This window comes from Hibiscus syriacus, unplaced genomic scaffold, assembly GCF_006381635.1.
Source record: "Hibiscus syriacus cultivar Baekdansim isolate YM2019G1 unplaced genomic scaffold, ASM638163v2 tig00112453_pilon, whole genome shotgun sequence".
NCBI lineage: Eukaryota > Viridiplantae > Streptophyta > Magnoliopsida > Malvales > Malvaceae > Hibiscus > Hibiscus syriacus.
This window is the reverse complement of record NW_024063336.1, coordinates 133,650-155,075: the sequence shown is the minus strand read 5'-3', so window position 1 is coordinate 155,075 and position 21,426 is coordinate 133,650. Positions and strand designations below refer to the sequence as shown.

At 33.6% G+C, this 21,426-nt stretch overlaps 1 pseudogene; it reads right to left on the bottom strand.

Annotated features, from left to right (window-relative positions):
* Positions 1–12,042: 12,042 nt before the first annotated feature.
* On the bottom strand, positions 12,043–20,277 carry LOC120179792 (annotated as a pseudogene).
* Between the last annotated feature and the right edge of the window lie 1,149 nt (positions 20,278–21,426).

The window sequence follows — 21,426 nt, the reverse complement described above, 5'->3', positions numbered from 1 at the left end:
ATGATAATTTAAGAAATAAATAATATATTAATAACATATTAGAACTCTTAATTCGTATAATATGACTTTTGAGTATGCAATTGAAAAAAAGAAACAATTTTAGTTTAGAAATCTTTCGAATCTATTTGTGTATAAATATTTGTGATTTTAATTTCTCGATGGCTTGAATAGAAGGTCAAATTACAATTAGGGGTTCTATGAAAATAAAAAAAATAAAAAGTTAATTTCTAATTTGTATCAATTCTACTTAATAAAAATTGAGGTTTTCATCTTAGATAAATATATAAAAATTTAACTCTCAATAAAAATAGGAAAATCTATTAATGGATTAAATAATGAAAAATATTTATATTGTTCAATTTTATAAGAATTTTGATATCGAGATTTATTTTAGAATTGTAATACATTTTTAATATGATAAAAATATAAAAAAATTGATTTTTTTTGTTTTATAAAAAAATAACAAGTTAATGTATTTGTTAATAAACAAGTCATTTTGACTTTTCTTAAGTTGGTTACATATAAATTATTATTGATGAATACATATAAATTATTGATTGGCTGATGTTAATAATTTTTTCTTTGATTCATCTAAAGTGATTGTAAACAATAATATTTATTTTTAAAGATTTTTATTTATTTGATAATACACACTCAAATATCATGTTGTTTCTTGTGCAAGTCGTCAATTTTAATAAATTTAAAATAAAAGAGTAACCCATCAAATTTTTTATAAGGACCAACTCTTCAGTTTTAATAGATTAGAGAAGTGAAGTTCACAATTAGACTACAATAAAAAAGAATGAAAAAAAAGTTTAAACCGAGAGCGTTTTTACCAAAAAAATTACCCTAACATAAATTAATTATCTTTCAGACACCGTTTCAGAAATTTTTTATCGATCTAGCATCTTATGGCGCCACATAAGGGTAAGGCGTGGATCATCATCTGCGTCTTTCTGGGAATCTGAAGGAACGAATCACCATTCACACCTTTCATTATTGGTTCTGAATTTCTCAGCCTTTAAACTCTCCCTTCGCCTATAAATAAGACCCCCTTCAACCATAAACATCACCCATCAATTCTTCCTATATTTGCTTCACCAGTTCGTTTGATCTTTCGTTGTAAGGTAATTTTTTAATTAATTAATTTATTTTATATATGATTATTTGAAAAAAAAATTATTGTACTACTTATTTTCTATTATTTTTTGTGGTTGTAAAATTGGAAAGCGGGATCATACATCGAGACATTATTGTCGATATGGTAATAATATAAAATTATATTATTTAAATTATTGTTAATATTTTTAAATTTTTAAATTTTTTTATTAGGTTATATTTTAATTTATATATTATTTATTTGATTAGGCGTATTTCAACTACTATTTTTGAAGATATAAGACTCTCTCTGTAACACCCCCAACCCGTACCCGACCCGAATACGAGTCTGAGGTGTCACATTGACTTTTCAAACTTTGACTCTTGACAAAATTCAAAGAAAATTTAAAACTTTCATTAAAATAAAAGCGGTTTATTTACATAAATTGACCAAAATAACTAAAATTGATCATAGCATATTCAACTCAATCAATTAGTTTATGCCAACTATATTCAAAATAACCAAACACATTTAAATCATCTATTTTCTGATCTGAAATTTTGTAAGGGAGATGCTGACCTGTCTTGCTCTTCTTCGCTTCTCTTCTTGCTTCTGTAACCTATGTGTGAAACAATCACACGCTAAGTCTATGACTTAGTGAGGCATTAAACTTATAAAGGAAACTCTAAATGCTTACACATGTATGAACATATCACTTCATGATGTCACACAATCATTATATATAATATAATGTACACATATACACATCACACATTATTTCCATCATTAATCTTATTCTATTATCCATACTATTATCATTTATATCCTTTAATCATACCTTTTTATTAACATATGACTCATTCAAACCATATACACATCATCACATCAATCATATAATACAGTTCATATCACAAAAGTATATATGCATCGGTACACAAATCACCTTCGATGTTTTAATCTTAAGGGGGGTGCATCGATACACTCCTTATGCATCGATGCACTAATTGCATTCGATGTTCATTTATTTGAGAGTGCATCGATACACATTGAAGATGCATCGATGCACACAACCTAGAAATTCCATTTGAGCCCGAAAATTCTTACTTTGTCCTCAAATTCTACTTATTAACCCCTCCTTATGCCTTAAAACTCATCTATACATATGTAAACTTTCTTATAACACTATAACACTTAACTATCCCTCATAATTCACCATAATTCTTGAATCAAATAATTTCATCAAATTTTCCATGTGTTCTTAATTCAATTCTATCACCTCTAACTTCATAATTAACCCTTTGACAAATCAAATTTAACTTCAAATTCTGTTAACTCCTTCTATTTCAATAATTCACTTAAAAACTTCTTTTACTAAATCTCTTATAACTTGTTCATTTTGGAGTTTTAGGTCACCATAAATCTTCCCTTACTCTTTCTTATCACTCAAGAATAAAAAAAACCATAAGATTAAAGAAACAAACAAATTAAATCCAACTCACCTTATACATGAAGACACGAGAAGAAGAAGAAACTGAACCCCATCTCTCCAGAATTTTTTTTCCCATTTACACGTGGTTATCTCTTTTATAAAGAGATAATAAAAATCTTTCTTTGCAAAGACCAATTTACCCTTACTTCCTTATATATTTACCAAATAATCCTCAAAATATTCCTAATTAAGTCTCTGAACTTTCAGATCTTTCAAAATTAGACTTCAAATTTTCAAAACTTCAATTTTAGTCACTTGCTCTAGTTTTGGGATGTTACACTCTCAATCTTTCAAACTCTCAGAATGACGCGTATTTCAGTTATTGTTTACTATGATCGAGAAATTCGGGAAGATGAAATCTGCATTGTGTTCGTATCAAATCATTCTGCCAAAATATCCTTCAAGAGAAACATAATTCTTGAGGAGCTGATAACGAAGATTTCAAGGAAGGTTCAATTGGAAGTACTAAAAGACTTTCATCACTTCAGTACAGATTTCCAACATCAGTGTTTTCGTTAACTTTTACAACGTTCGAACTATCGAACGATGATAATGTTGCAATTATGGTTGATTCTCAAAATAATTATTCAGACGCCGATACAGAGATGTATGTGAAATTTGTTGAAGTGTGTATTATTCGTGGTATGTCATTATGCTCCCACTATGGGCTGGCTCAACAAGCTGATTAAGTTGACAACCCAATTACAGTAATGTGTAATGATTTTAATGCCATAATGGGAAATCCACATCATTGTGCTATCATATCAAGTTCAATGGAGAGACATTCATCAGCAACTCCTTACGATATGTACTGAGGTGGCTCCACAAACAATATATATGGCAACATCGCGTCCAGTTCAAGGGGAAGGTGTTCATCTGCCAATTTCTTTGACTTGAATATGGAGATTCCCTCGACGCAACAATCTGTGCAGTACCCATTTGACACGATGCCTTCAAGCTAAAGGGGGAGGCATTCAACTACGAGCTTCTTCGACCTCAATGTCAAGATGCCTTCAAGTTCAAGGGGAAGGCATGCAACTACCAGCTTGTTCGACCTAAATGTCGACAGCGTGGAGGAACCCTCATCTCCATCAGAAGAACCTCTTTGTGAGCCAGGTGTGGATGGTGCTGAGACTGGACTATTTGTTCACCCAAGATCACTACAGTTCAACATAGACTCCGATGATGATGATGATGATGTAGATGAAGTTCCCAAAAATATGGTACACACTGAACCTCTAGCACACATGTATGAAGCTAACTATGGTGCAATGTAAGGGCCATAATTTACGGATATGCCTAATGTCAGTGACTATGGATTTAAATCATTAGTAAATGATGGTGAGTTATATAAAGAAATGGAGTTTTCATGCAAAGAAGAAGCGATGATGCAATTAAGAATTACAATATTCGTAATTTTGTTAAGTCCAGAGTCGACCGCTCTACCATCGAAAAGTATGTCTTCCACTGTGTCCAACGTAATAACGAATGTAATTGAATGGTTCGCGTATCGAAGAGGAAGAGGAAAAATAATATATGAGAACTAACGATATACAACGGTCCTCACACATGCTGTACTTGAGGATCAACCAGGATTATCCCAACTTGGACTCCGACATGATCTGCCAAGCATGCCCATGGTAAAAGCAAGTTCCCATATAGATATTGTAACATCCCAAATTTAGGGCTAGTGACTAAAATTTAAGTTTTGAAACTTTGAGGTCTGATTTCAAAAAAATTAAAAAGTTTAAGGATTTAAATAGGAATATTTCAGTATTGAATTAAATTGTAATTATGGAATGAGTGAAGGACATTATAGTAAATTCAGTTTAAAAGATATTTTTATCCCTTTAATAAGAGATATGCACGTGGAAAAGGGGGGAGAATTATTCAGAATCATTTCTTCCTTCTTCCTCCCGTTTGCTTCAACTCCAAAGGTAAGTTTGATTTCAGCTGTTGATTTCTTGAATTTATAAGTAGTGTTTGATTCTTTGGGTGTTATATAAGCTTAGGGAAAACTTATACAAACTTAAAACTCAAGAATGAACAAGATATAAGAGGTTTGGTAAAAGGAGTTTTTGAATGAAATATGGGAAAATAGTTTATAAGTAGAATTGGAAGCTGGAATTGACTTTTCATCAACCTAATTAAGAGATATAAAGTGATAGAATTGAATTCGAAACATATAGAAAATTTGGTATGATTCTTGAAATCCATGTAGATGATAGGATTTTGAGGTTAAAGATGTGATAATGACTATAAATGAGCTTAAGCATGTGTATTTGAGTTTAGTATATGAAAGGGGTTGAAACATGAAGTATTTGTGAGGAATTGAGTGAATTTTCGTGCTTAAACATAGATTTATGAGCAAAGTGTATCGGTACATATTCAACTGGTACCGATACGCTCTTGAAGGAATAAACATCAAATGCAATAAGTGTATCGATACACAGCAGTGTATCGATACCCCTCAAAATGGAAAATTTCGAATGTAATTTGTGTACCGATACATAGTCAGTGTACCGATACACCAATGAAGGGATGTACCGATACCCTAAAGTAGGTACCGATATACACTTCAAAGGGAAAATAGAAATATATCTTTCTTTTAGTTTAAGAAATGAAAGATTAAAGTATGTCAATTAGAATACTGATATATATAATGTATGATTAGGTAAATATCAATCGAGAGCAAGTCCAGATCATTCGACAAGTATTAGGCATCGAAGAAAAGTTAAGAGAATGATATTGATTAGTGAGGCGAGGTGAGTGCATACTAGTGGTATCTGGTGTTAATGGAAATATGACTTGCGATGAGTCTATTTCCTATAGTAGAATGCATGAATTTATGATTATAAGCATGTGTTTGATATGAGTATGTGTGATACATGTTATTGTAAATGTTATATGATTGTTGTCAATATATGTTGTGTGAATATGATATAAACCATGTGTTATTAAACTATGTGACTATGTATGAATGGTATAAGTTATATAATTTTAAGGTATGTGAATACATGCTTATGAGATAAATTATGTAATAATATAAGAGTATGATAGAAGTGAGTTCATAAGAATTAATATGAGATAGGTAAGCAAATGTAAAGGTTATATAAATAATAGAAACCTGAGCTGGACAAGTACATAGTTGTGTGATCATTTATGTGGATTAGTATAATAGATTTGTATGATTAAATGAAAAGTAAGATAAGCTAAACAAGATTGACCTATAGAAGGAAATGAGAATAATATATCAGTTAGGAGACTTAAACATAAATGATGATACGAACATATAAGATAAACTATAAGGGAAAGATTCATGTGCTTAAATAAAATTATGACATATGGGTTATATGAAATTGAATTAAGTAAATAGATTGGATTAGTATATATATAAATAAAATAATAGAAGTTATATATGTTTATAAATATGACATAGGTTACATGATATAGGTAAAAATATAAGAGAATGTAACATAAGCTATATGAGATGATATAAGTTATTATATACATATGATATATGCTATTCAACATGACATATGTGTTTAGAATATAAATCATGTGAATACAAGTATAGTTAAAAGATATATGTATATGTATATATATATATATATATATATATATATAATATATATATATATATATATATATATATATATATATATATATATATATGTATATATATATGAGTTTTAAGAATTATATATGATTTATACCAGGATAAATTATGAGACTATGTGTGAAATGAAATGAAATGAAATGAATACATATTTATGTGATGAAATGGTGAAATATATGTACATGTGAACACATGTCTATGAGAAGACATAAGAATAAGATATAAGCAACGTGACAATAAATATGAAATGACATGAAAAGTGAATATAAGCTACGTGAAATGTGAAAGTGAATTATGTGTTTATATGTATATGTGAAATGATATAAATGATAATGCCCATGTTATATGCCATGAGAGCTAGGGATATAGTTGGCATGCCAAGAGTCAAGGGTCTACGCGGTCTTTCAGGACATATATGTATCATTGGGAACATTTATAAGGTCCTTCGCGACACATACTTGGTCCTTGGAATATGTATATGATTCTTAAGGAATTTCTATGTGGTCCTTATGGACATTTTATATGGCACTACAGTGTAATTCTATGCGGCACTTCGTTGCAATTCTACGTGGCACGTCAGTGCATTTATACGAGCTGTGGTGACAGCATATGTGGACAACCTCTATAAACTCACATATCTGTAGTTCTCACATGTGTACATGGGATAACAAATAAATAATAATAAATATATTACATGTGAGGTATATGCTTTGGTGATATAAATTGTATTATATGATTTATATGATGATGTGTGTTGTTTAGTTAAATGAGTCATATGTTGATTAAAAAGGTTCGGTATAAGAGGATATGATTAAACGACATAAATGATAATAATATTGATAGTGGAATAAGGTTAATGATGGAATAATGTGTGATGTGTATATTTGTACATTACATTATATTGTTATATTGTTTGCCATGACATCATTAGATGATATGTTCATATATATTTAAGTAGTTGAGAGTTCCCTTTATAAGTTTAATGCCTCACTAAGTCATCGACTTAGCGTGTGAGTGTTTCACACGTAGGTTCTGAGAAGAGGAAAGGAATCGATGATTTGCAGGTCAGGTCAGCTTCTCCTTCCTAAAGATCATATCAGAAGAATTTTGAATCATATGTACTTTGTTATATGAAATGTAATTTGCGTGTAAGATAAAAGATTTGTATTGGATACGCTCTGATAAGTTTGTAAACCATTTATTTGATATAATAGAAATTATTTGGTTTTATTGAAACTGTCAAACTGAAATTTTATTAGATTTTGTTAAAGTAAACGTTTTGAAAAGTCAATGTGACATCTCGGACTTGTTTTCGGGTCGGGTACGGGTTGGGGGTGTTACAGATATTGTTGTGTTGATTTCAGCTATACAATCACAGTATGGGTATATTGTCTCATACAAAAAAGCATGGAAGGCAAAGCAGAATGCCATTAAAAAAACTTCACGGCGAATAGGATGCATCTTACAACGAACTACAAAATTGGTTTAGGGTGGTGTACATGTTGAATCCTGGGACAATTATTGATTTCGAAACTTGTCATGCATATCACAATGATTGATTGCTTCGCGATCTATGCCAATTCTACAAGCTTTTTTGGACTTACCCATAGTGCATTAATGTTGTGAAATACTACAAGCCCGTGATCCAAATCGATGGGACATTCTTGTATGGAAAATACAAGCAAGTTTTACTATTGGCAGTTATCCAAGATGGTAATCACAACATTCTTCTGGTTATTTTTGTCCTTGTTGAAGGAGAATATACATATTTTTGGTCTTTTTTCCTCCAAAACTTACGCTTACATGTTATCATGAGGGAAAAAATATGTGTCATTTTAGATCATGGAGCTGGGATCAAAGCAACAATGGATTATTTGGGTCCACTGTGGCAACCACCCTTTGTCCAACATAGGTAATGTATCCAACACATTGCTACAAACTATCATGGAAGGTTCAAGAAGAAATATGAGCACCAATTACTTGTGCGCATGGGTATGTCAAAATACTATTTTTTATTTGTCAATCATTTTCATTTTTTATAGAAACAAAGTTAGTAAGTTCTACATTTGATGCTCAGTTTACGAACTGCTACCTCAAACATTTGAGTTCATGCTTCAAGAGTTGCGGGGAAAGAACAAGGAAGGATACAATTTACATCAGCCTCATCAATAAAGAAATGTAGACAAATGCATATGATGGTGGATATCGATATGGACACATGAAGGCCAACTTGGATGAGGCAATCAATTTGACCTTAAAGGGGGCACGTCATTTACCAATAACAACTTTGGTAAAAACGACATATTTTCGTTTGGGAGTGCTTTTTGCCAAGCTCGGGAGACAAGCTCAAACATGGATGCAAAGCGGTCATGTTTATCACCCTAGATTAGTTACAGATTTACAAAAAAATTGTTGCATCCAATGGAATGTCTGTAACAAGCTTCTCTAGAACCCATGAATTGTTGGATCCTTGAACGTTAGTTTCAATCCTCCATGTTCCCTTGAGAACCCATATTTGTCTAATTTTAAAATATTTTCCTTTCTTCAAAGGACAAGTTTGTTCCAAATGACCACGGAAATGGAAATGTGAGCATTTTGCCTTTTTTAAACATAATGAGTTTTTTTAGAAATTATTTCTTTTTCTTTTGTTAATCTCTCAAGCTTAACTTTCAAATCAAAATTTTCTTTTTCTAAATCGTTGATTTTGATTTTTGAAAGCTATATATCATTTTTCAAAATTTCATTTTGATTTTTAAAATCAATTTTTGTTTTCAAAACCAAATCATTTTCAACTTTAAGTTTTGAAATTAATTTCTTATATTTGGAATTCATGGTCTCAAATTCCAAATACAACTCATTATAAGCATCTTTTAACTCATCAAAAGAATGTGAATTTAATTCATTTGAGTTAGAAGATACCATTGAATCTTCTTGGATGGCCATGAGGTATAAGTTGGCTACTTCATCTTCATTATTGGAGTCATATTCATCACTCCAAGCTGTCACAAATGTCTTTTTCTTGCTTGGTCCCTTTTTCTTTATGAGAGGACATTCATACTTGACATGCCCCATTATTTGACAATTAAAGCATACCGGATGACTCTTCTTGTTGCTCGATTCATGCTTCACTTCCTTGAAGGTCGTGAATCTCTTGAATCTTTTGAAGAGCTTGGTCATCTCTTCTTCTTCGTCATCGTCTTCATCTACCTCTTCATTTGAATCTTGATAGCTCTCATTGGTGGATTTGAAGGTAATGTCTACCTCATTCTTCTTCTTGTTTTGCTTCTCTTCATCTTCTTTCTCTTCCTTCACCATCAACTTATGAGTGAGAAGAGAATCAATTAGCTCATCGAGAGTGAGAGACTTTTGGTTTTTAGCTTCAATAATCGTATTATTTTTCTATTGCCAAGACTTTGGAAGATAGTAGATCATCTTCCTTACAAGCTTCTCATTAGGGATTACTTCACCAAATCCCTTTAGACCATTGACTATCACAGAAAATCTATATGTCATAGCTTTGATGTCTTCATCGGGTTTCATCTTGAAATTCTCGTAGCTATAGTTGAGAAGGTTTATCTTGGTTCCCCTCACTTCATCGGTTCCTTCATGAGTGACTTGAAGCTTATCCCATATCTCATTGGCATTGGAACAAGAGAAGACTCTTCCATATTCATCCGGGCCTAATGCATAAAAGAAGATGTACATAGCCTTAGCATTAAGTTAGAACTTTTTCTTCTATCCATCACTCTAATCATCCATCTCACTGGGTGGAGTAGAGTAACCCTTCATGATTGAGCCCCAAGCTCCAAATCATTTGCTTGAATAAAGAGAATCATCATATTCTTCTAATAGACATAATTTTCTCAATTGAAGTAGGGTGGCTTGTTGACGTGTTGAAAAATCTTTCATGTAATAAGCACCAGAGGTTGAACCTATCTCTTTATCGGTTGTGTAGGGAATCGATAGAGCTTCTTCCAGGATCGTCTCAAGGTGGTTAAACAATCTTATGAGTCAAGCTCTGATACCAATTGTTAGGATCAAAGAGGCTCAATTGAACAATCGAAAAATGTGCAAGAGGGGTGAATTGACAAATTGTGTTTAGGGAGTAAGGAGAGATAAAAGATAGATAGTTTTGCACATCAATTTATAGTGGTTCGACTTCTCAACTAAGTCTACCTCCACTACCTTAGTTCCTCACCAAAGATTTTCTAACAAATTCACTAATTTGTTCTTTTCTTTTTTAAGGATCAAGAGATAACCTTTACAAATTCCCTAGTTTTTCAATTGGATAAACTAAAACCAATCCCCTTTACAAAAGGTAAAAGAAGTAAACAAATAAGACTTCTTAAAGGTAGGGTGTTTATAAATTAAAGCTCACAAGAACAAAATATGTACAAGAAAAAGTAAAATAGGAATGAAAAAAATCTTCTTTTGTGTTTGATTGCTTAGAAAGGTGTTCTAACCCTTTTTCAAGTGTCTTAAACTTATATTTATATGTTGAAGTACTACCTTTGTTATTTTTAAATAAAACTAGTCGTTACTAGCCTTTGAACTTGATGGTATCGATACTGCTATGTAAAGTAGTATCGGTACCCCTTTGGGTATCAGTACCATTTTTGCATTCTGAAATTTGAGCAAAGCTGGTAGTATCGATATTACCTAGAGAGTATCGATACTTCTCTTACTTTTGGTATCAGTACTGTTCATGAGGTATCGATACAATAAGAACAGTATCGATACTGCTTATTCAGAAAAGCATTTTGTGCTTAATTCCAATTTAAATGGACTTTGAATTATTTTTGAAAACTTTAAATAAATTCAATTCAAGTCCAAAACCCTTTTTACCATAAATTGTTATATCAAGATATAGTTCAACATTATATCTTACTTTGTTAAATTTTGGGTTGAATCTCATATGTAAATTTAGATTTGATTTACATGATAGTATGATTGAAATAACTCGTGTTGAAAATTTGATCTTTCTACTCTTTGCTTGTCTAGTCTGGGCCCTTGGGGAGTGGATTCAGGATTGATTTATTTTAGGATTAAGGGTCACCTTTGCTCCTGTAATATATCTAATTTATCATTTTCGTCCCTGTTGTATTTTCGCGTCAATTTAACCCTCAAAGTTGTTTAATTACATCATTATATATCTTACCCTAAACTTAAAATCCTAAATTCTAAACCAAAAACTTAAAACCCTAATCTCATAACCTCCAAAGCATAAATCATGAACCTTAAACCCTAACTTAAAATCTTAAACAATAATAAATATTTTAAAAATTAATGCAATTGAATGATTTTGAGGGTTCAATTGATGTAAAAAAAGATAGGGCGAAAATGATAAATTGAGTCTAGTAGTCTACTACAAAGGTAAAACTTGCTCTTTTGCCATTTTAATATAGTTGGATCATGCCCAACAGTGTTAGACATTCCCTTGGGCCTTTGCAAGAGTGCTTCCGTTACTGATCTGCAATTTACCTTTCAGTGTTTCTGCCCTCGTTATTTACTCCTCAACACTAGACTAGATAAAAAGGGGTTCCTTGTCAGTTTTGACTCGAGATTTTGCATATTACTGAACGGCACGCAGCATGCAATTGGCTGACAAAAAACAAAAGCTCTTGGCACATTTCAGCACGCATTAAGCTTTATGAACTTGAACAGCAGGGGAATCTATATTTCAAGATATAGAGAATGTTGTATTATCCAGCAGTCATCCATTTTCTTTCTTTTCTCGTTTACAGTGATTATAAGAGAAGGTGCTCTGCAGCATCATTCACCATACGAAATATAAAGCTATGACAAGCAAAATTTGATGAGTTCACTCATTCACACTTTGTTCTTTGGTTGAAATGTTGAGGCTGCAGACGTGAAGATTCAAGACCATATATTTAATATTGGTATATGAAGAAGGCATCCAATGCAAAGACAAGGTTATGCTCTGATCAAGAGCTGGTATACATTAGTATTATTATCTCCGCTAACGCGCTTCAGCATTTCAAAGCTTTTACAATTTCCTAAGAATTCGATTCGTTTGAAAGCCATATATCCACGTTCTACCGTCTCTTTGCCCGAGTATGCTGATCGAAGCTGGTCAGCATGCCTCTAGTCTGTGTAAATAGCAGCCTCTATTTCATGAACTAACATGTTCTCCTGCAAAAAACAGCAACAGAAAATTTTAAAAATGGGCAACGATTGGAACTAAAAATCTAGTTCAACATTATGCTTTTATGACTTGAGTAACCTTATTCCAGGGACGAGAAACATCCAAGTCATACCTGATAAAAGGCATATATGTAATCCAAATCTGCAGACATGTAAAGCCGTTAGCACTGTAATATGTCCTTGAAGAAAGCCCCATCTCAGAAGATCGATCGGAAACAGTATAGTAAGAAAGTGGTTTTTTATTATCAACTCCTTTTTCTCACTGCATGAGAATTATCAAATCAAAACATGAGAAGGGGCCCAAAAGACTATGGCACAAATAACTAGAGTATCAAGAGAGTGGTCCATCACCTTCTTTAAGTGACCGGGTTAAGTTCGTAAAGGAGGCCTCAGAAACCTTTCCATCACCATTTGCATCAAAGAATACAGATTGATGATCACTAACATCTTCGCCACTCAGACTGTCTCTGAAAATAGAAGCAGTCGATGTCGGCTTGGATATTGACCAGCAAACTGTTGAAAAATAATAAAAGCTCATGGGCTGCTAAAGGTCAAGCAGCCGGCTGCTTGGAAAATTGAGGCTGCTAGTTTTTTTTTTATTATTTTGTAATATGGATAATTACAAAATTGAGTTATTGAACTTTAGGGTATTTACAAGATTAGTCCTTAAGTTTTAACTATAAATACCCTAGCTCATTTAGCTTCAAAATCATCCAAAAATCATTTATTCCTTCCAATACTAGAGAGCTTTCTTGTGAGTAGTGAGTGTTTTGTAAACACCTGTAAATTTTCTCTCTTAGTAAAAGATCTGCAGCAGTCCGAAGACGTAAGCACAATTGGCTGAACTCCGTTATCAATTTTTTTGGTATTATTTTTTCGCTTTTATTTTGCATTCTCACTAATCTGGTTATAGGGAAATTACTTGTACTGGGTTTATTTCCTAACAACTGGTAATCAGAGCTTTTGGTTGTGAATTTTGTCAATTTTTGCGAGGTTACTATTCATTATTATTCACGTGAATAGTAAAAATTTTGTCGGCGATAAGAATTTGTCAACGGAGGTGTTCTAATACACGGTGGTTCGCAAAGATTCGAGTGGGAGCGATGGCTGCAGACGAAGGGAAGGTGAAAATTGAAAAGTTCGATGGTGCGAACTTTGGCTTTTGGAAGATGCAGATTGAAGATTTTTTGTACCAGAAAAATCTATATCAACATCTCTCAGGAAAACAACCAGAGGGCATGAAGAATGAAGACTGGGCTCTTCTCGACAGACAAGCCCTCGGAGTTATCCGACTGACGTTGTCCCGCAATGTTGCTTTCAACATAGCAAAGAAAAATACCACGGCGGGTCTTATGGCGGCTCTCTCCAGTATGTATGAGAAGCCATCAGCCTCAAACAAAGTGCACTTGATGAGGCGATTATTCAATTTGCGGATGACGGAAGGGGCATCGATGGCACAACACTTAAATGAACTGGACACAATTACAACTCAGTTGAGTTCTTGTGTTCAGTGGAAATTGAATTCGATGATGAAGTTCGAGCTTTAATTCTCTTATCATCTCTACCAGACAGTTGGAATGATACTGTTACAGCAGTTAGCAGCTCGTCGGGAAATAGTAAATTGAAATTCGACGATGTTCGGGCTCTGGTACTGAGCGAAGAAATTCGACGGAGAGAATCGGGTGAAGCATCAACCTCCTCAGCCTTGCACACAGAGTCCAGAGGGAGAACTTCAGAAAGAAATTCAAATCATGGCAGATCGAAATCCAGACGGGGAAAATCCAGAACGTGAAAGAAAGATTTTACCTGTTATAATTGTGGCAAGAAGGGTCACTTTAAAAAGAGATTGTCGAGCACTGAAGAAAAATACCGGCACACAGGAATCTGCCAACTTGACAGAGGAGACAGGTGATGCCATGATTCTAAGCGTAAACAGTCCGATTGAATCATGGATCTTGGATTCAGGGGCATCTTTCCACTCCACCCCATGCCGAGAAATCATGGAAAATTATATCAGTGGTGATTTTGGGAAAGTGCATCTAGCTGATAATGAAACCTTGAAGATCGTCGGAAAATGAGACATTCGACTAAAGTTGTCAAACCAGACCACCTGGACGCTGAAAGGAGTGAGACATATTTCTGGCCTCAAAAGAAATCTGATTTCTATTGGACATCTTGATGGAGAAGGATATAGTACAACCTTTTCAAGCTGTGAATGGAAGATTACCAAAGGAGCACTCGTCATTGCTCGTGGTAAGAAAACTGGTACTCTCTATATAACCTCAAATTTATAGAATATCATTGCAGTAGTAGATGCTGATGGAAAATCAAACCTATGGCACCAAAGGCTTGGCCATATGAGCGAGAAAGGGATGAAGACGCTTTTGTCAAAAGGGAAGCTGCCGGATCTAAAGAATGTAGATGTCGGACTATGCGAGGATTGCATCTTTGGCAAACAAAATAAAGTCAGCTTTGCAAAGATTGGCACGACACCCAAGGCAGAAAAGTTAGAGTTGGTTCATACTGATGTATGGGGACCATCTCCAGTTCTATCTCTTGTAGGCTCACTATATTATGTCACATTCATCGATGATTCTACAAGGAAGGTGTGTGTTTATTTTCTGAAGAAGAAATCAGACGTCTTTGATACCTTCAGAAAATGGAAGGCCATGGTAGAAAATGAGACTGGCCTGAAAGTCAAGCGGTTGAGGTCTGATAATGGAGGAGAGTACAAAAATAGCAGATTCAAAGATTTCTGTGCAAGCAATGGGATCAAGATGGAGACAACAGTTCCCATGACACCACAACAAAATGGCGAGCAGAGCGCATGAACAGAACTCTGAATGAACATGCCAGAAGCATGAGGATACATGCCGGATTGCCCAAATTTCTATGGGCCAAAGCTATCAACACTTCTTCTTACCTGATCAACCGTGGGCCCTCAGTTCCCTTAGATGGTGGAATACCAGAGGAAGCTTAGAGGAAGAAAGAAATAAACCTTTCACACTTAAGAGTGTTTGGTTGTATTTCTTATGTACACATAGATTCTTCTGAAAGAAGTAAACTTAATACTAAGTCCAACAAATGTGCCTTTGTTGGTTATGGCGGTGATGAGTTCGGTTACAGGTTTTGGGACTACGAAAATCGGAAGATCATCATAAGCAGAGACGTCATTTTCAATGAGAATGTGATGTACAAAGACAAGTCAACCGTAGAATCAAGTAGCTCCAATACCGAAGCTGAAACAAAGGAATTTGCTGAGTTCGAGGAGATTTATGGAAATGATGTTTAGATAAATCCTGAAGCAGTTCAAGAAGAACCACGCACATCAGAACTGAGACGCTCCTCCAGAATTCCTAAACCAACCCAGCATTATTCGCCTTTTTTGCACTACTTGTTGTTGACTGACAATGGTGAACCAGAGTGTTATGATGAAGCAATGCAGGTGGAGGATTCAGTCAAGTGGGAGTCTTCCATGAAAGATGAGATGGACTCGCTTATGTCAAATCAGACGTGGGAATTATCTGAATTACCACCAGGCAAGAAAGCGCTCCACAACAAGTGGATTTACAGGATCAAAGAAGTACATGATGGGAGCAAACGCTACAAAGGAAGATTGGTAGTCAAAGGTTTTCAGCAAAAAGAAGGTATTGACTACAATGAAATTTTCTCTCCAGTCGTAAAACTGTCTACAATCAGACTGGTGTTGAAAATTGTAGCTGCAGAAAATTTACATCTTGAGCAGTTAGATGTAAATACAGCTTTCCTTCATGGTGATTTGGAAGAAGAAATCTATATGAGGCAGCCAGAAGCCTTCATAGAGGCAGTCAAGAAAACCTGGTATGCAGGTTGAAGAAGAGCTTGTATGGTCTAAAACAAGCTCCTAGACAGTGGTACAAAAAGTTCGATAGTTTCATGGGTAGCAATGGTTTTACCAGATGTCAAACAGATCATTGTTGCTACATCAAGAGGTTCGACAATAGCTTCATTATTTTATTGTTGTACGTTGATGACATGCTCGTTGCAGGCTCAAACATGCAATAGATCATAAACTTGAAGCAAATTTTATCGAAGCAGTTTGCAATGAAAGATATGGGCGCTACAAAGTAGATTCTTGGGATGAGGATCAAGAGAGACACAAAATCGGGGACTTTGATGTTATCACAGGCTGAGTACATCAACAAAGTACTCTCCAGGTTCAACATGCAAGATGCTAAACCAGTAAGTACACCTTTAGGTGTTCATTTCAGACTCTCCAAAGACCAATCACCAAAGACGGAGGAAGAACATGCACACATGGTGAAGGTGACGTAAACAAAGCTCTTTGTTTTAAAGGTAGAGATACGATACTGACAGGCTATGTAGATGTTGACTTAGCCGGAAATGTCGACATCAGAAGGAGCACTACAAGGTATGTCTATACTCTAGGAGGAACTGCAGTGAGTTGGGTTTCTTAACTACAGAAGATAGTTGCTCTCTCCACAACTGAAGCAGAATATATCGTTGTTACAGAAGTCAGCAAGGAGATGGTTTGGCTCCAAAGTTTCTTGGAAGAGTTAGGCAAGAAACAAGAAAACAATGTCTTGTATTGCGACAGTCAAAGTGCTATCCATCTAGCGAAGAATCCTTCTTTTCATTCCAGAACGAAACACATACAATTGAGATATCATTTTATCCGGTCTCTTCTGGAAGATGGGGTTTTAAAACTTGAAAAGATTAGTGGAGCTCAAAATCCAGCAGACATGTTGACAAAGACGGTGACTACGGACAAACTAAAGTTGTGTTCAGCTTCAGTTGGCATGCTAGAATAACAAGACTAGAAATGTTGCTGCATTGATCGAGGTGTGAAGACAGATTAAAATTAGTCTTCAAGTGAGAGATTGTTGAAAAATAATAAAAGCACATGGGCTGCTAAAGGTCAAGCAGCCGGCTGCTTGGAAAATTGAGGCTGCTGGTTTTTTATTATTATTTTGTAATAGGGATAATTACAAAATTGAGTCATTAAACTTTAGGATATTTATAAGATTAGCCCTTAAGTTTTAACTATAAATACCCTAGCTCATTTAGCTTCAAAATCATCAAAAAATCATTTCTTCCTTCCAATACTAGAGAGCTTTCTTGTGAGTAGTGAGTGTTTTGTAAACACCTGTAAATTTTCTCTCTTAGTAAAAGATCTGCAGCAGTCCGGAGACGTAAGCACAATTGGCTGAACTCCGTTATCAATTTTTTGTGTATTATTTTTCCACTTTTATTTTGCATTCTCACTAATCTGGTTATAAGAAAATTACTTGTACTGGGTTTATTTCCTAACATCTTCGCCACTCAGAGTGTCTCTGAAAATAGAAGCAGTCGACGTCGGCTTGGATATTGACCAGCAAACCGGTTCCAAAAGACTGACTGGGCTTATAGGGTGGACCGGAGTTTGACAAGTCTGAAAGAAAACAGATGATCTAAGAAATGCAAGAATTATTATTAGCACCAAGTGCTGGCACATACCAAACATGATCAAAACAACTTGCCCTGCATACAGTGACTGCGGCGATTTCTAACCCCAGTTTTAGCTAAATGTACAATCTGTTGCCTCTCTTGATGACTTGCATTCCTTCTAACGCTTGGAGTAGAATGCGTAGAATTAGCCACATTATTTTCCTATTAAAACAAAAGGTGAAACTTAACATTACCATAATGCAACACAAACGAAACTATCAAGTATTGTCGGTTGAAACCAAAGCTGAATCTAGTTAGCAGAAGGCATAACATTGCTCTTTTTCTATCATAGAAGGAAAAAAATGTGAGATCTATTTATTTTCCTATTAAAACAAAAGGTGAAACTTAACATTACCATAATGCAACACAAACGAAACTATCAAGTATTGTCGGTTGAAACCAAAGCTGAATCTAGTTAGCAGAAGGCATAACATTGCTCTTTTTCTATCATAGAAGGAAAAAAATGTGAGATCTATTTCACAACGAGTACCTCTCCTACATTGGCGTTATGAGCATTTTCGAGCACTGTCCCAATCTGCATGGCTAAATCAGTAGACATGTGAACAAGTCTATGCAAAGTCCTATCCTTGGCTGTTTTGAGGACCCATAGTGGCTGAGACATTAAATACCAAAACAATTCAAGCATAGCAAAGATTGATTGTTCTTGTAGGTGCTATGCATATTTCTCAGAGAGAAAAAAATGTCAAAATCAAAAGCAGTATGATGATCATGCATAAAAACCCTGTTCCCATAATGCAATGCAGATGCACTCACCGTAATAATGTTGTCTGAGCTGCCAATATATCGATGGACAGAATTTCCTTCACACACCACATGACTTGCACCGCAACCAACAAACCATCGATCTACCACTGTGGCCCCTTCTTTTGAAGCAGCTTCAAGAACCTATCGACATAACTAACATGGCGAGTTATGTACCAAGTCTTGCAGTGACATATAGACTTACACACCAAATCTATGACATCAGTTTATATAACTTACACCACGCAGAAATGCAACATATTCTAAATTAGTGTTTCAAAACGGAAACATCAACTTCAGGTGGCAAACTGAATGGTACCTTATTCTGCAGTTCAACTGAAATATCAGAATCGATGTACATGGTATGACCATATAACATTGAGTTAATACTTTTACTAGGATCTCTTCGGTAAATTCCCACATGTGATTTTTCAATCATGTCCGTTTTCTTGGCTTCATGAAAACCGGCAGGAAGACATGAACTTTTGGAAGCGGTAGACTCAGCAATCCAATTCAATTCATCTTCAGGCGTAACATGTTCACCAATACCCTTCACGGCGTAGAGTGATTCACTTAACCTTACTGCATGAATGTAGAAAAATTGAAAACCGAAAATCCTTCATACTGCAACTAAACTTAAATCACAAAAAGGGAAAGTGTGAATTGAGAAGCAGCCTAATTTTACCATTCCTGTTGACACTATCCACAAACCATCCAAGTTTAACAAGGAGTATACCATTTCTTGATCCTTGTTTTAGAGCATGCTCGAACTTTCCACTAAAGCTGTAACTTATATAAGGCTCGACATTAACAATTTGCGCTTGCAGTAGTAGAGGCAATTTAAAGAAAGGTCAATAGGAAACCGAATTATTATAATCATCGTACACATAATGTCTACATGCCACTTACGGATCATATTGGTTGTTTCTTTATTTCAATCAGCTAAGTTTCAGTTATGCCAAAATCTAAGTAATTTAAAGCAAACAATGTATTGAGAAAGGATATCTGGACCACCAAATGGGTGCATTGAGGATGTAAACTAGTACTGTATTGACCACCTAATCTCTCCGTCGCCTCCATAACTTGTTTCCTACCCTCTGTAAGTACAACAGAAAAATCAACGTGTTAACACATGAAATGGCAACACATGATAAGTGCAATCGAAATTCAAATACCCAGACTCAAAATCATACAAGTTTTATCAAACTCATTCAGAAATAAACTGTAATAATTACCCAAAACAGCAAACCAAAAATAAAAAAACGACGCCGAAGAGTAAGAAAAAACGAAACAAAAAAAAAAGATTGAATTTGGATGCAAATTTATCAACCTTTAGACAAGCCAGTGACGCAAATAACCAGACCAGAAAACGGACCGGTGGATCGAACCGTTAAAGCTTCAGAACCAAGAGAGGTAAGAGCAGGGGACATTGGCTCAAAAGATTGGAAACTTCTGAACGATGTCGCTGAAGGTGAGAAACCAACAAACAACCTTTGCTGTTTATCACTTCCACCTTGTTAAGACCACCCATGTTTTTTTTTTCTTTCTATCATTCACTTAAAATTTACAAACAAAATGAGCAAAAGAATTTAAATGAACCCAAGGAAAGAAAACTCGAAATGAGTGAGTCAAAAGAAGGAATCCTGAACGAGAGAAAAGAGGGTCAAGGAAGGATTAGCACCATTGAACCTCCCTTTCGGTACTATGTAATTTACAGTTGTCTTTAATTAAGAAAGTTGAAAGTTTAAATTGAAAGGTAAAATAACGATCCAAAACTTACATTTGATTGACTGAAAATGTACCCTTAAGAAAGTAAAAAAGCCATGTTAAATAAAATGGTAAGAAATTAATTAATTAAATTAAATGAAAAAAACAAATTAATAAAATGATAAAATAATAAGTAAAAAAATAAATAATAAAATATATAAAAAAAGAAAAAGAAAATAAATAAACAAAATAATAATAAAATTACAAATATATATATATAATAAATAATAAATAAGTAAATATATATAAATTAATAAATTAAATGAAGAAAAGAATATACACATATAATGGTAAAAAAATCAAATAAAGATAATTACAATATATATATATAGTAACACTACTAATGAAATAAAGTTTAAAAAAAGACAATCACACCGAAAAGAGAAGAAAAGAAAGTAAAGTTTGGTGAAGTATAATTGACAGGAAAAAAAATGATGAGGGGTAGGGACAAAGTAGGTAGATATAATTAACTTGTGTAGATATATATATAATAGTTAACAACTAATATCAATAAAAAAAGAAAATAAATATATATAATGATAATAAAAAATATAGAAAATAATAGAAAAATATATGTATAATATTATAAATATAACACTTAAAATAAAAAAAATAAATATATATTAATAATAGGTATAAAAAATAAAATATTTAAAAAGAACATACGCATATATATATATAACAAAATAAATAATATAAAAATAATACAAGAATAATAAAAAGAAAGAGAAAGTAAAAAAATATAATAATAATAAATATAAAAATATACATATATAATATAAATAAGTAGAATAAAAGGAAAATATAATAGTAAAATAATAATAAATAATAGTAATAATAAAAATGCAAAGAAAATAAATATATATATATGGGTAATAACGTATATAATAGAAAAAATTAAAAAAACTGATAAATTAAAATAAAATTAGCAAGTATGTATATATATATATATATAAAAAAACTAATTAAGGGATTAAAATGAAAGGAATGTAAATTAAGTGGGTAAATGTCAAAGAACATTGAAGATTAAAACCGGCA